The 17,233-nt window shown below is 38.0% G+C and overlaps 1 long non-coding RNA gene across 1 annotated transcript; it reads right to left on the reverse strand.

Moving 5' to 3' along the window:
• Positions 1-242: 242 nt before the first annotated feature.
• On the reverse strand, positions 243-2,528 carry LOC139733545 (uncharacterized). Its single transcript, XR_011711102.1, has 3 exons — positions 1,601-2,528; positions 997-1,141; positions 243-284 (listed from the first exon to the last, which is right to left on the reverse strand). It is a non-coding gene; the product is annotated as an uncharacterized lncRNA (long non-coding RNA).
• Positions 2,529-17,233: the final 14,705 nt, after the last annotated feature.

The following is a 17,233-nucleotide window of genomic DNA, read 5'->3' on the forward strand; positions in this document are numbered from 1 at the left end:
AACTAAACAAGGATGATCAACTCCTAGTATGGTTGAATTCTGTCCACTATCTCTGGAGAAAAGTTGAAAATGTTCAAGTTTTTGCAAGCTAGATGAATAAGATACAATATACCATGTATGTCACTTAAGCTTTCTGCTAAAGAGGGCTAAAAAGTTGTAGATCACATAAACTTATGAGTATAAACTTACATATCCTTGTGCACCTTGTGTGGTGTCTCACAAAGTGGGGTACTGCATCGTAACTGCCTTGGCTTCAACGCGTCTTTTGCTCACTACTTGGGTATCTGAATTTAAAAAGGAAGCAAGAAGAATGTTAATCATATTCTACGAAGCAAATATATAACATCAAAAAATTGACCCTCATTTCAATCTTTTAAGGGGCTGAACTATTTTCATGTTTTTTTTCTTGGCATTAATTTCTATTGCTATTCAGTACCGCTGTTTCAAGTACATTTATTCATGTGCTTCTTACACCAAATATCAGTTAATACAAATGAAAATTTCATGCAGATGGGTTAAGTGTGGATGTGCACAGTTAGTAGAAAAATACAAGATGTGATTATCCATCGAACTTTATGGCAAATCAATTTCCATTTTTTTATTCATCATTATTATAATTATATCATAAGTATTAGGACTATTATCATTTACATGTGGCCCAATGGGGCTACCAAGAAAATAAGTCAGCGCGGAGTCTTGTAGGTACACTCTGTTTACATGTTTCATACAAGTATATCAGTCTTTATTTTTAAATCTATAACCATCACTTCATTTACCACGCTATACTTACCGGTCCCTTCATTTTTTTTTTTTTTTTTTTTTTTTTTTTTTTGGGGGGGGGGGCACATTTTAGTCTGTTATTCTCTATATTTGAGAAGACAAAAACAAAAGTGAACAGGCAAATTAAATGGTGCTATATTGCATGGAAATGTATAGTACAAGACATGACAATGGGAAACTGGTTTTCCAGACCAGTATTCAAACAATTGAACTTACGCTGTACAGTTTTCTGCTTCCATTATCAACAAGAAATATGCTACGATGATCTGGATAAGCAGGTGTCTCCTTGGAGCAGTCAGAACTCCTTCCATCAGCTATTGAAGTATCTCCTCCCCCTTGGAGTGATGTGTGTGTTGAATTCCTGGGCAAATAAGTAAAATTTAAAGGTTTTACAAATCATACAAATTATGGCATGAGGATAATAGGTCCCTCCAGTTTACATTATAAACTTGAAGTGCAAAATCATTTAATATACATATTTGCCATAAGCAACGTTCAGCTCTACTTACACAACTCAAGACTGACCATAACATGGTTTTCACTTCTGTCGATACAGCAAGTACACATTTTTCTTAAATACGAGTACTAACCTCTCAAGGCTTTCATTTTCAGAGAGAAGGACAGCTCCAAAACTGCTCCATGAAGAATAATTAATACTTGAAAATCATTTCTTCAAACAAAACAAAACCAACAAAGCTTTCAGTCTCTTAATGTAGCCTCTTATGTAATTACTGAGACTCTAGAATGTAAAATAAATGTGAATCAATTTCAAACTAGTCTCCCTTCATTAATCATCGTGGAAAACAACAGAATAGCTTACAGCAGGGTTAGTGCAATGGAAGTCCATATCTCAGAGGCTCCTTCGCTGATGTTGGCCCGGTGTTTCCAGCATTCGTCAACCCTGCATTCAATGGCTAGTCGTTGGCCACATCTGTTACATGTACTTCTTCAATCTGGTGATCTGCACCCTCGTGGTGTGACAGAGACTGTACAGCTATCAATCTGTCTTCGTTCTCCAAATGATGACCCCTATACCGAGTTCCTTTAAATCACCATCACTCCCGAAGAACTGTCATGTTACGTCTTTTTATCTGGAGGAAAGCATGAAAACACAATGTTCAGAAATAGATTTAGAACTCATCTCCACAAGACAATATGCAGTTCCGTTTTGTCCACACAAATACTAAGTGTGCATCAATAGAAAAGCTAGTAATTACTTTTTAGCTACATCGATCAGCATATTTAGAAAGACCCAAAGATGATCTCTGCCAAATTTCAATGCCTAAGGTCACCTGTAACTTTCATAAAAAACAATGTTCAAATATAGTACCCGTTGTCGTCTGCTAAAAGGGGGATCGATCTCCATGATGTGTGAGCACGTTGATCTTCAGCTAGAAGTGTGATGTCACAGTGGACTAACACTTAACAGTGCATGCATCGTATTTCTTACTTAGATGATTGCCACACATGACGTGGGAGTGCAATAGCACTATGGTATTCTCCCAGCTGTGTGGATGCTCGAATGTGGTGGCAAATAAAAGTCCTTTTTACTACATAGGTCATCACAATTATATAAATCACCAAATTTCACCATTTTTTTTTTATTACCGTATCAATCGAGATCACCTTCTGGCAACACAGTGTCAGTGATTCGGCTGTCGACTCAATAGCAATGTAGAGTTTCTAGACGCTTCTAGTCTATTGCATTAACCCTATTTCAACTGGGCTATTGGAGACCAAGTTTTTACGGGGGGGGGGGGGGGTCAATTTGACCCCCCCCCCCCCTTCAGATCTCGGCCGCCGATCGCGTGATCGCCGCAAAATGTTGCCTGAAAATAGAGCCGGATGTCAACTACAAGATTACATGGTCATACAATAGAAAAAATGTTGATTTTATATTTTTGAATAAATTAATTATGCAAATTTATGCATGAAATTATATTTTTACATATAACTCCAACAAAAAGACTGAAGGATTGCTAAATTTTTGTGTCAGAGTTCCTCAAGACACATCAAACAATTTTCTTTTAAAAAAATAGCGCAGTCGAAATCAGTTTCTTTTGTTTTTTTATTGTTTTGTTAATTTTTCATGTATTTTACTGTTTTTTCGATCTTTTGTTTTCCATTGTTTGTTTGGTTTTTTTTTCCAAAATTTGTTGCAGGCACTTTTTCAAGCTTATCTACATTAGAATTGATTAATTTCAATGGTTAAAAGTTGAAATAATCTAATTTATATCAATTAAACAAAAACAAACAAACAAACAAACCACAATTTGCATAGGATTTGCACAGAAATCATGAATTTGAGCTGTTTTCAGGTTGACATGCATATGCAAAACATTGCGTAACTTCAAAACGGTGTACCCGGACGTCGCAAATTTGGTCTCAAAATATGCGGGAGACTTCAATGAAAAAAGTCATGAAATGACGCGGCAAAATCTTTGCGCGTTGCGGAATCGTGGCGTGAAATGTCGAGAAGGGGGTCAATTTGACCCCCCCCCCCCCCCCAGTTAAAATAGGGTTAATTATAGCACAGCTTTATATACGTCGATCTCTAACCGTGGTCTAAACTCGACTAGACGTCTCCCTCTACATACTTTACAGTGATCATCTCTGTGTGCATGATGCTATGCTTGTAGTCCATGTAGAGTTCATACCACTGCACTGTAGGCCTAACGTTAGGTCTATAATACCGCAATGAGAACCGGACCTAGGCCCTAGGATATAGCTTATCCTGGAAAACCGTTCAATGTAGGCCCTAGATGTTTAACAGTGGTCTAGGTTCTGCTTCTACTACGTTCTAGGGCTAAATCGTGATAACGGTCCCCTCTCATTCTGCGTGTGTGTCTCCACTAATGCGCAAAGTCTATGGAGGTTGAAAGAAGTCCCCAGCTATAGCGGTGAAGGGTGAGTGGGGACCTAACCGGAGTTCTAGACTACCTACTAATACTAGTTGGGCCTAACCCGTTAGTAATAGTAGGCCTATTTCGCGTTAATGCTGTTCTAGTTGGAATAGAATAAATGAGTAGAGCCTACAATTAACGCCAACGGTTGTGAGACTTGTTTAGACTAACGGTTAGACTTTTACAGTTATATAGAGTAAGCCCTACCTCGGTAGAACCCCAACTTAAGTACATGTACTATGTAGACTAGACCGTGTCTAGTTCTATTAGTTTCTCTAAGATCTAACATTACACTGTTAGTGTTAGTAGTTAACGTTAGGCCTACGACTAACGTTCTGGAGAATTTAGACTCAGAGTTTAGTGTGTCCCAATATTTTCTGAAACGCATAATGTTAACGTTAGAACTTTTAGAACTCTATTGATCTATTGATGATCGATGTATCGCTCTATAGGTGCCTACAAAAGTACAAGTAGCCCCCTAACACAGTTACAATGTCAGATGTACAATGTCAATGACGGTTACATTCGTCACTCATTTTTGTTAATTTTGGAAATCATAACCTGGTCTAGACTCTATTTTGTTTGAAAAATGCGTTTCTAACGTTAAAAAGTTAAAGACTTTATAGTCCGCGAATAGGCCGAGCCCCATCCCAACATGCACAAAGACTCAAAGTATTACTGTAGTATTAGATCCTAACACCTAACAGTTGAGTTTCGGCCTCGGATTCTAGCTGTTAGGTGTTAGATCGTAAGGTAACTGCGACCAGCCCCATAGCTAACTGTGTACACTAACGTTACAAGGAGCGTCCCGGGCCCGGGGTTATTCGTAAGGTAACTTAGATGGTCGTTTATGGAGAGGTAGACTAGCCCATAATACTGGAAAAACTCAACAAGTGGGTTATAATTAGATCGATCTATGGTTTGCTTACCTTCAAAAATGTGAATAATATCTCCGCCCCACTCCATTTGAAGACAGACATTTTCTCACGTCCATTACATCCAGGCGCTGATTCTCACGATTGCACACGCACGTAAATCCTATGCATACATAAATACACGCACAGCACATCGTATACACATGCACACAGTACGTCCACGTACAGGCGACGCGTCGCTCAGGTAAACCTTCCCGCGCCCAAACCAGGGGAAATTGCGGCTGGTGATTGGCTTAAAGTAAACACATGACAGGGGAATTCTCAATTTCTATTGGCCTAACCAAATGCATTCAAATATGTATTCACTGGAATTCACCCTAGTTCTACCAACTTGACTTACTAGTTCACGGTAGTTCCTTCAGTTTTACTAACATGCGCTGTTTTCGTAAGATCAACGAGTTTATGATAGTTTCTCCACTTCGACTAGCTTTACACTAGTTCCTCCACTTTGACTAATTCTTGGCGTATACACTGCAAACTAGTACAGCATACAATTTTATGCTAGTCAGACTTGATTGACTAGCTTTGGGTTAGTAAACCATGGCCTGATTTAATCCAGCAGAGCATTACTAGCTGCATTGCCGCATTTTACTATCATCATGTTCGTATAGCAATTTTTACTAACCGTGCTCGACTAGTTTAATGCTAGTCAGGCCAGGAATTGACCCATTTAGGTTGTGTGTGCGGTTTGTAGCTATATTTTTTCGCTTTGGAAATAAAGGGGCGGGGCGCACCGGGCGCAATTGCTGGCAATTACTGGTAGCAACATCAGGTGAATTGCATAACGATTAAATGCGAGCAAGCGAAGAGAGCGAGCTTGAAAATTTTGACATTTTACAGTCCCAAAACTGCCGTTTGTAGCTATACTTTTTCGCTTTCAAAATAAAGGAAGGGGGGGCGCACCGGACGCAACTGCCGGCAATTACTGGCAGCAACTTCAGGAGAATGGCATAGCGATTAAATGCGAGCGAGCGAAGAGAACGAACTTGAAATTGTTGACATTTTACAGTCCCAAAACTGTCGTTTGTAGCTATATTTTTTCGCTTTCGAAATAAAGGAAGGGGGCGCACCGGGCGCAACTGGCGGCAATCACTGGCAGCAACATCAGGAGAATGGCATAACAATTAAATGCGAGCGAGCGGAGCGAGCGAGATTGAAAATTTTGACATTCTACAGTCCCAAAACTGCCGTTTGTAGCTTTATTTTCGCTTTGGAAATTAAGGGGGGAGGGGCGCACCGGGCGCAACTGCTGACTTGTTACTGGCAGTAACATCAGGAGAATTGCATAAAGATTAAATGCGAGTGAGCTTGAAAATTTTGACATTTTACAGTCCCAAAACTGCCGTTTGTAGCTATATTTTTTTTTTTGCTTTCGAAATTAGGGGGGGGGGGCACCGGGCGTAACTGCTGGCAATTACTGGCAGCAATATCAGGAGAATGGCATAACAATTAAATGCGAGCGAACGAACTTTAAAATTTTGACATTTTACAGTCCAAAAACTGCCGTTTGTAGCTATATTTTTTCGCTTTAGACATAAAGGGGCTGGGCGCACCATGCGCAACTGCTGGCAATAACTGGCAGCAACTTCAGGAGAATGGCATTACGACTAAGAGCGAGCGGAGCGAGCGAGCTTGAAAAATTTGACATTTTACAGTCCAAGAACTGACGTTTGTAGCTATACTTTTTCGCTTTGGAAATTAAGGGGAGAGGGACGCCCGGTGCGTCCCCCCTCCCCCCCCCCCCCCCCCTGGATCCGCCACTGGAAGTCAAGGATGTCGGTTTATGTTCATGATTGGGGGAGGTATATGACCAGCGAGATTGCGTCGAAGTCACCAAGCGGGGGAAGGATGTCCAAAATCTGCACTTTAGAGCATCCCCTAATTGTGCGTGTTTGTTTGTGTGTATTATATACATGGAAAAGTTAGGAATTAGCCCTGGTCAAGTCTTTTTATTGGCAATGCGAGACATTTTTATATAGACTAGTATGTAAAGCAACACTGCAAAATCAATGATCTAGCCTTATAACGAAGCGTAAGGTACAAAGGTGTACATTCTACACCACATTGCGCAACATTGTAGCTACTCTTTTTGCCGTTCGTATGACGCTGCGCACATCCTGCTTATATTCAGAATGCCAACCAGGAATCACGCTGAATCACTATCTTTTGTCGGCTCCGGGCTTTTTGAACAATGTTTCACACTATATACTTCTTGAATTATGGTTAAAAGAAATCATTAAAAAAATAGTTCTTGACGACCCTTTCATGTCGATTTCAAAAGCAGTTTACTAACCCTTGAATTACCATTTCGGTAAGTTTTTTTTTTAACCAGCGGATTGCCCCCCCCCCCCCCCCCTCCGTAGTTACGACACTGTTTTGGGATGAAATAATTGGACAGATTTCCAACAAAAAAAGCAAGAATTTCTTTTCATCGCGGGAATTATGATTATGTGGGTTGGACCAAACGGTGCGCGTGCCTTCCAATATTCTTATGGGGGCAACATTTTTTTTTTTTTTTTCAAAAGCAAGAAAATCTTCTCATTCATTAATTGTCAATTATTGATTATGGGGGGGGGGCAAAATTATAATATGCTTGCTCCTCCAATATTTTTATGGGGGCAAGGAAATCTTCTCGTCTCTGGAATTATGGAGGGGGGGTGGGCAAAATTATATACTTAATTGCCCCTCCATTTTTTTCTCTCTTTTTTTTTCTCTTCAATGAGGCTAAGGCTCGCACTTGGGCTGGCAATATGGATTGGTCAGAAGTAATGTACCGGTACATATAGACCCTAGGTAGCTCACGTACTTGCAAACGTGTACGTGCTCCATACCGTACGGATGTACAGTATACGGTCAATAAATAGTAAACACTGTATAGAATACTAATAGATATGTATAAAATCAGTGCTGCCAGAGCCAGGGGTGCGAATTGTTTTTGCCCACGAATTTGTTGTCCCTGGTGCATAATTAAGAAAAAAAAGAAAGAAAAAATTAATTATTTAGCGTCCGGCTTTGAGGTCGCTCGCAGACTGATTTTTTTTTTTTTTTTTTTTTTTTTTTAGGGGCTGAAGGGGGGTGCGTTCGCACCCAACGCACCCCCCCCCCCCTCCTCTGGTGACGACCATGGGATATTAAATATAATTTGAGCAACGCTTCACAGCAATCTTAATGCAATACTTTGCACTGACTAGGAATAAACAATGGCAATGGGTTTAGGTTTATTCGAAATGTGAATGTGGCACGAGTACTGTAACTCAGTTTGTGTTTGAGTTTATTTATATAACCAAGCTAAAAATTTAGTTATCAGCTAAAAACTGTATTTCAGCAAGGCTGTGAAATGATAACAAAACATAGAAATCATACAATGAAATAATGCAAATTAAAACATGAAATAATCATTGCAAACGAACGCAAAAGAAGAAAAAAGTCACAAAGTCACAAAGTATACAAAGTGTAACATGAAAAGTATGTAATTCAATTGTATGAAATAAAGTTCAAAACAAGGAAAGCTGATCTCCAAGAGTTTGGTATAATTAATGTAATTAATTCATAATATCAGTGTGAGCACAAGAGTGGTTTATATATTATACATGCAAACTGAACAATCATTCACATAGTTTTAGCACTACTTGTACTTATCACTTCAAAGCCTTTGCATGCATGCCAATGTGAACAATCACAGCCGATCTTACGCACAAAAAAAAAAAAGATACAAACATATGCATGAGTTATAGCAAGGGGAACATATTACAAGGTAATTTCCACGTCATCTTGTTTATTGTGACACTGAGAGCACATACGTAATGTTCTTTGTTTTGCCTGCGTAGTGGAAGTGAGACATGAATTATTCCATCGTTGTCGTCATTGTTGTCGACATTTTGTTGTACTCTTAATAACTTTAAATAATTTTGAGCTGTTAACACCAAAGTCATATCACGCATTAAAACTTTCAATGGTCAAGTTTATACATGGGTAAAGTTCGCTAAGGTTTAGGGTCAAAAGCTCAATGATATTCCCCTGGTAAGCACTTTGTTCACAAAAAAACAGCAACTGTGTTTTGGATCTTGAATTACTTCCTTGGCAATTACCCTGGACCTTTCCCCCTTACTGTAATCATAATCCTGAGCCTAATCTTTACCCTAACCCAAACTTTATACCCTAAACCTAACCATAAACTTTATCTTTATTCTAACCTTTTCAATGATTTCCATCGGGGTGTAATTACCCTGATACGCTGTGGGGTACACTCAGTAACTTTGCAGTGCTTGAAGTTGTGAAAACCATATTCACACCACAGGTACATCGCCTTAAAATGCTATTCAAGTTCGATACCGGTAAGAGACAGGTTCGACAGGAGCAAGGGCAAATCCTAAATGGACATACTGTACATCGAAAACCATCGTCAAACGGTATTTGGTATACTCTTAAAATGTTTGATTCGTTACAACATATTGGATTGAGCCTACTGACCTTCCCTAATTGTCATATTTTTATGTCCTTCCTGCACATCAACAAATCTACACTTATTTCTCAACCTAAAAAAAAATCGGGAAGTTTGTGAAATCAAACATTTATCCATGATAATATGAAACATCAGGAGCTCAGGGTAGGATTGTTATTATAGTAATCGCGGGTGAAAGGCACTGGCACACACATATTTGTTAAATCATTACTGAAGGATGGCTAAACCAAGCAATTCGATTCATTTCTGAAAGCGAGTTTGATTGCACTCGTGGAAATGGAACCCTCCTCTAACACTATGCAATTTGAATCAGAATTTAAAATACTTACATTCTATACAGACCCTAATGCGGAGTTGATGCAAAGAACAACTGTATGTGACTGAGCATCAATCGTCATATTGTACGATTCCATTAATGTGATTAAAAATAATGTAATGTGTATGATAAGAATCGAAGAGCATAAAGAAGTTGAATGTTAAGATCATCTATTACTTATACAATCATTTTCTAGACTGCCGTTGTAATTCAATAACTACAAAGTGTTATTGTTATAGTTCTGAATGTCGATACTATTCCAGGCAACGGATATTTATATATTTAAAAAATATATATTCACATTCTTTGAGTCAAACGAATGGTAAGCCAAAGCTCCTGTTTGCAATGTAATATACCCATCTTTATGTCACGCCATCGTACTTCATATCCCTCGAGGGTCTATGACGTATTAATTAATGATTTATGTGTTTAAACATAATATTCGCTTCATCAAAAATGATTCGAAGATCCCTTTAAAATCATATTAGAACTACTGTGCAACATATAGTATAACAAATTATAGGTCGGTAATGATACAAATCTGTACAAACTTTCTTACAAGTTTAGATTATTATTGACATGGATTTTTTTATGTTAATATTGAAGGTTTAACTATGGGCAGCGATATATCATGTACCAACAGACAGACACGTGTGGACATAGTGAAATCGGGAACGTCATCCAGACACATTGCTCTTCTCTAGAATAAAATTGTTTAGTACGTCTCCTGGCGTGTATGTGTGAATATGTGTTTCTGTTTATATATATATATATATATATATATATATATATATATATATATACATACATAAATGAATCAATTAATTAATTCTTATGATTGTCTAATAATAAATTCTTTAACTTAACTTTAAAACAATTCACACTTGGAGCCGTTTTCAAATTATCACTAAGGTTATTCAAAAAATTTGGTCCAACAAAAGTAAATGTGGATTGAGTGAATATAGTCCTGGTTAAAGGCAAATGAAAGTCATTAAAATGACGAGTTGGGTATCTGTGGAAAGAATTATTCTTCACAAACGTCCCAGTAAAAATGGGAGGTAATAAATTGACCAATATGATAATTATAAAGATCAGTTACTCTTAAAATCATATTTTCAAAAGATAAAACGTCAGTATGGGATCTTAAAGATACATTGCAATTTATGCGAAAGGATTATTTTTTTTTTCGGAGACGTGGAAGTCTTTCAAAATGCATTGAATGAGTGTTTCCCCAAACTATAATACCGTAATTAAGATAAGGCAGAATCAAAGTTGCGTATTACATAAGGAGGGTGGGAATGGTAAAATAAAACTTTACTTTGTTTATAACATCAATATTACAAGATAATATATGACAAATATTATTAATATGTGTCTTCCCTTCAAGTGTATTATCAATTGTCAATCCTAGAAACTTCATTGATGGAACTACAGTACATCTATAACAATCATCTAATACGATATTATTAGGAAGACTATCCGAAGAATAACTGCTAAACTACACATTTGGTTTTGAGAAGATTCAAAGACAATGTGTTTACGGGTTAACGCTACATTTATTACACTTAAAGTACCTGCATGATTGTGTACCTTTGGGAACAGTGATTAAAAAAATCAAGATATGACATTCAATGCACATATAATGTGTAGGTCTGTTGCACCACGAAACATCCTGTCATATACAATTTTTGCAATAAAACCTAAAATGTAAGGAAATATCTGTATTTTTATCAATAAACCGTAAATGTAGACGGTTTAGTCTGGAAACATTTTTATAACTATTGTTCACATTTTGTACATTTAGCAATACTTAACATCAATTTTACCGATTCAATTTTTTACACTGGTTCTTTCTATCAGTAACTCACATTTTAGAACTATTTTAAAGCACTAATGCTTGGTTTTTGTTTCATCTGCACATGGTAAATTATGTCATTAAGATTGACATTACAATTCGGGCTAAATATATCTATGAATTATTATTTCATTTAGCGTTAAAAGTAAATTCGGCTCACCGTATAGCTTGACTTCAGTTATTGCATTGAAAATGTTGCCTCGTTTATCACATGTACATGTATACAGTTTTATTACAGGAATATCACATGTAGGCCTATAGGATTAAAAGTTTTTACATCTAGAGTCTGTGCTACACCAGGCGTTTTTTCACTCCAGGGCATAGTGCACATGCCAGATGACACAGGTGAAGGGGAATGATTATGAATTTCACTCCCATGATTGATATCTGCATATGACGAGATAAAGCATAATAACTCCAAAAAACAAAGAGAAAACAGCATGGTTGAGAGTAAATTAGTTTGTACGTCAACATCAACAAACTAACAATGACTAAGCAACATGGAAACACAAACCCAGTCGCAAGCAAAATGTATATGAATCGTAAACACTAATTAGTGTTAATACGATTATTGCAATGTTATCAATTGGGAACTGAAAAAATAATCGAAGGCTTAAGAAAAAGAAAGACAATAGTCTGTTTCAAGCAAGGTGACAGAAAGAGAGAGAGGGGGGGGTGATAACGAGGAGGATGAAGAGGCCTGTAGAAGAACGAAGAGGAGGAAGTGATCAAGAAAAGTTGTCATCAATTCCGAGTATTGTTACAAGATATACATAGATATCCATTCCATTTGCGTAAAGTCAGGATGTTGGAAACCGGAGTCATCCAACCCAGTGTAATGTTTAAGGCAACTTAAGCAATACAGTCATTAGCTATACAACCGTCCTCTGACGACAATTTGTTCATGATGCAAGTTCCTTTGTAATACATGGTATTAGTAACGAAGCTTCTCAATGTTTGACTGGGAAATTAAATCGTTGAATTTGATGACACCTGGCTTAACAATTGAAGAGTTTATTTGCAAAAGATGCTAGATCCACTTATAGTACTTTGGAGAAGAATTGGTTTGTTTGTGAGAATTTGTACACAGGTGTATGGAAAATCAAAATCTAATTTTGCGATAATTTCTATTCAGGTGGTTGTCGGGAGTTGAAATTTTCACTCTAACTAACTCAAATGGAATTCTGTGCAGTGATGCTAACAGTGACTCAATTTTCATCTAAAATGGATCTAGCCCTTTTTGCAAATAAGCTCTTCAATTCAGGGCTAGCCCATTCTGCACATAGTAGGTCACACCAAGGAGCTACTACAAGCACAAGCTGGATGACGTAACGACCTCGAACATGAGCCAGGACGCATGAGTCTTGAGCTCTCCCACCACCACTGGTTTTTCGCCGTCTTTAGGAAGCCAGCAACTCGAAACGTATGTATAGAACTCGTACTTGCTGAAATGTCTTTGCTTCAACTTCAGGTGTGATAACATTTGAAAGTAGACTTTTGCTCGCTTCTGATGGAAAACTCCTACAACTTGAGAAGCAAATCTCACCATACAGCCATGCCGAACGATAACCGGCCTACACAGCAACGCGCAGCCACCACTGCAGTAGCCGGTGACAAGGGCACATTCACACTCGCAGATGTCATGAGCTCTTTAAAGGATTCGGAAACCAGAGTGTGTGCCAAACTCGAGCAAATGCACACGGACATAACTGCTGTTAACCAGAAAGCAAAGTAGCTACAAATGGCTGTCCAAAGCAACTCAGCAAGAGTCGTCGAGATCGAGAATGTTAACATACCGGAGGTGGAAACTAAGCTTCAAGCCAGAATTGCTGACCTGGAAAAGAAGATCATGGCTGCCGAAATCTATCAACGGAAGGCCAATCTCCTCTTCTATGGTGTGAAGACCACGGCCAACGAGGATGTCGACGCGGTTATTCGATACACGTTCACTCACCTCGGCATTCCCAAGGATGACGCCGATACCATCAGCCTTGTGAACGTCCATCGACTTCCGCAGCGCGAGGGAGACGACAGACCCCCACCGATCATTGCCAAATTCGTTTATATGTCTCGAAACCGCGTCCTCACGGCAATCGAATCTGCTAGCAAGGCGGGTGGAAACGCGCCTAGCACCGGAAAGAGGATCACTGTCCGATCTGACCTCCCCCAGCCCTAAAAGCCAAACGGAGCAAGCAAAGAAAAAAACCCGTCAACGAAGATAGCCGTCGTCGGCACCGACGTATAGAGTAAAATATCCCGTTTGCGGCAGTTTAAGCATTGTTAAGGGTTTTTCCAACTTGTAAACAAATCAGGCAAATTATTTTCAACCATTTCATATATCATAGACAAGAATATTCATTAATGCAATTGTTTTCATGAAAGAAATTTACCACTGACCAACGCAGTTTTCATGATTTACGAGGGCAAAACCCGGCACAATTTTCGCCGATAAGGGCGATATGCGACGTATTATTTCTGCTTGCGGCACGATGTACAATCCCTATGCAATGCGCGCGTGCTCCGCGATCTTTAGCTGAACGCCTTCACATGTCTCGCGAACATTGCGTAAGCGCCAATTCCCATTGCGAAAGCACGTGAAAATAGCGTGCGCACATGCATTGGCCGCAAACAAGATCGCAATTCTGGCGGTGTTGTTGATGTCTTTCTCGTGTTTTTCTCATTTTTTTCGATGGTAACATCCACTTTCCGAAAAAAATGGCGGCCCACATCGGCTCGCGAAAATTCTATTTTACGTGAGAATATGTTTTCAAAATCCACGAACATCGAGAAAACGACAAAAAATCCAGTTTCTTGGACCATTGTTTCTTAACTGTTATGTTAAGAAGTACCGAAAATTTCATTTTGGATGCGATATGTTGTCATTTAGGTGAGAAAATTTCACTTTCGTCAGAGATCGTGCCCATTTTATCGGTTGGTTTTTGTTGATTGCTAGTGTGTTAGTATATGTGTAGTGTGCATGTAACAGTGCAATGCTGTGTTTAGCTGTATATTACCGTGTATGTTGTACCTGCCGCGAACGGCTGCACGGCCGCTTACTGACGCAGTTACTCTAGTCATGTTTTGCAAGGAGAAAGGTACGAGGAAATGGGAAACATACAGAGATTAACTCTCCTGATCATTGTGTTATGCTGCCTTTAAACCTGTTTGTTCCTTAATTTTGGTTGTTTTGTGATATCTTTCTTTTTTTCTCTCTCTCTCTCTCTCTGCTGGCATCTAATAGGCACTTTATGAGAGAAATTTCTTGTTTGAATGATGTGTTTTATTCGGATAAATCCTCCCGAATTTCTTATATAAAACTCATTACGACAAATCTCTCTTTTTTCTTCATGTGAGAACACGCTTTATGCATTATACAGAAAAAGCGAATCTAATGCATTTCTCTAGCATGTTGTTTGGTGCCATGTTAATAAACTTGGTGGTGGTGGGATTCCATTCCAGCCCAACTCTCGTCCTGTAGTTCTTTTTACGTCATTATTTCAGTCACACCAGATGTGCGTTTACCGTTCCATAATTCTGTAGCCTTTCGCCTCATCATAATGTTCCATTTATTCATAGCCATTGCATACACATCACTGAGTCTGTTTCTATGTAAACAGAGAATTCAGTTCACCAAAAGTCAAATGCCACATTTTTCTCATGCCTCCTTGTATGTATCACGTCTTGTCGAGATCATTGTACTTCTGATTTGGTATTCCCTAGTCTCCCGCGCGACGCATCATGCAGCTTGTTATGTACACTAATGTATTAAGTATTGAAACACAATGTATCCATGAATCTTCAGCTCACAAGAAATCAGGTGCTTTTCGCTTACATATTTGTTGTCGCCCTGTTATTCATGAATTGTATGGAGGTGGGACTTCTTTTCACTTTCCCCCAAGTTCAATTTCACTGCTTTCTATCGGTCACACCAGACAGATGGTTCCTTAATTTTCTTATACTCGCCTTCTCTATAATGTCACATTTATTTACAGTTACAGTAGTCCTTATACTGAGCCTATTTCTGCGGAAATCAAGCAAACAGTTCATTGAAAGTTTATTGTATTTTTGTCATACCTCCTCTGATAGTACGTGTATTGTCGAGTGCACTATACTATATATGGCTTTATTGCAGCCAAGTCACCCGTGCGACAAATCGTGTGGCTTTACATGTATTTCACATTGTAACGAATTGGTTGACCAAACTGAAATGTCCTATGCTGTTGTATTCTTTAGAAACTTTTGGGATGATTCCAACCAATGTTTTACCATCTTGTCATCTTTCTCAGGTGTGTCTGTTAGAAAATGTTAGCGAATGTATGTAATGGAATCGAAGATATCGAAACTCTTAATGCTGATATGCCTGATCTTGATTTTATTCGTGATAACCACGATATTTTTTCTCATCAGAAACCAAGAACATCTAGTTATATATTACCCCAACATGTAGCAAAGCCGAAGTCTTTTAAAACGGAGTATTATACTTTTTCAGTTTTGCACCATGAAATAAGGACTTTGATAAAAAACTTTGATCAATTAAATTTTTCTCTTGATACTTTGAATTTAAAACTCTCAGTTTTGGGGTTATTTGAAACCTGGGTGACCGAAAACTTCACTTCTCTATAGTACAATTAGACAGTTATACACTGGTCACAAATAACAGAGTTTGTAAAAGGGGTGGAGGTGTGGCATTTTATGTGAAGAATGATTTGAAATTTGAAATGGTAACCCAGTTGAATTATGTCGGATTCAGTTGAAAGTATCTTTATTGATATAAGTATGCCAGACGGTAAGAATGTGTTAATAGGAGAAATTTATTTAAGCCACCGAACTGTAATCATTCTGATTTTATGTCAATCCTTGAATTAATTTTAGATTCGCCCTATCTCCGCAACAAACACAGTTATATAATGGGCGACTTTAATTTAGACTTACTTGATTATGAAAAGCCACAAACACGTGATTTTCTAAATGCCATGGTATCATCCTTTTTCACTCCTTGTATTACCAAGCCAACAAGATTATGTGGAGCTTCCGCAACACTGATTGATAATGTATTCTCAAACGATGACACTTATGTTGATCATTGTATTGTTGTAACAGACATATCAGATCATTTTCCAGTTATAGTTTCTACCAATCCTGTTATACCTGAATCACAGAAACAAAAGATGTGTAATAATTCATCGCAAACAAGAATATTTTCTGATTATAATATTCAGCTGTTTAAACATAGTTTATCCACAATAGAATGGAATGAAGTTTTTGATTCTATTGACCCGAACGATGCGTATGATAGATTTATGAATACTTTGTTACCCTTACTTCACTCACATTTTCCATTGAGAAATCAAAGAGGAAATTATAAAACAGTTCCATGTTCACCTTGGATAACTAAAGCCTTACTCAGATCCATAAACAAGAAAAATACTCTGTTTTACAGATACAAATCACATAATACAGCTTTGAATAAAGCAAAGTACATCAAGTATCGGAACACCCTTACATCCCTATTACGTAAAGCGAAAAAGGATTGTTCTTTGTTTGAACAGCATAAGTCCAATGTAAAATCTACTTGGTGTATGATTAATAATGTAATTCATAGCAGGTATGATTCATAGATATGAAAATAAAAGTGTAATTGATAAGATTGTCTGTGAAGGCAAGAATACAACAGATGATGGAGAAATTGCGGAAGCATTTAATTCTTGTTTTGGTAACATTGGTCCAAACTTGGCACGCAACATTTCATCTGCACACAGATCTTTCCACTCATATCTACTAAATTCCAATCCTCGGTCTTTATTTTTTCTCCCTGTACTTGAAGCAGAGGTCTTAGATATTGTTAATTCCCTTTCCCCCAAGAAGAGTGCAGGTCACGATGAGTTTTCTATAGTCCACATTTTGAATTTGTCTTTACTTACTGGCATTGTGCCCACTCAAATGAAAATTGCTAAAGTTTTACCAATCTATAAGAAGGGTAGA

Source organism: Diadema antillarum, unplaced genomic scaffold (assembly GCF_040938485.1).
Source record: "Diadema antillarum isolate AM-2024a unplaced genomic scaffold, OU_Dant_1.0 seq00000481_RagTag, whole genome shotgun sequence".
Lineage (NCBI taxonomy): Eukaryota > Metazoa > Echinodermata > Echinoidea > Diadematoida > Diadematidae > Diadema > Diadema antillarum.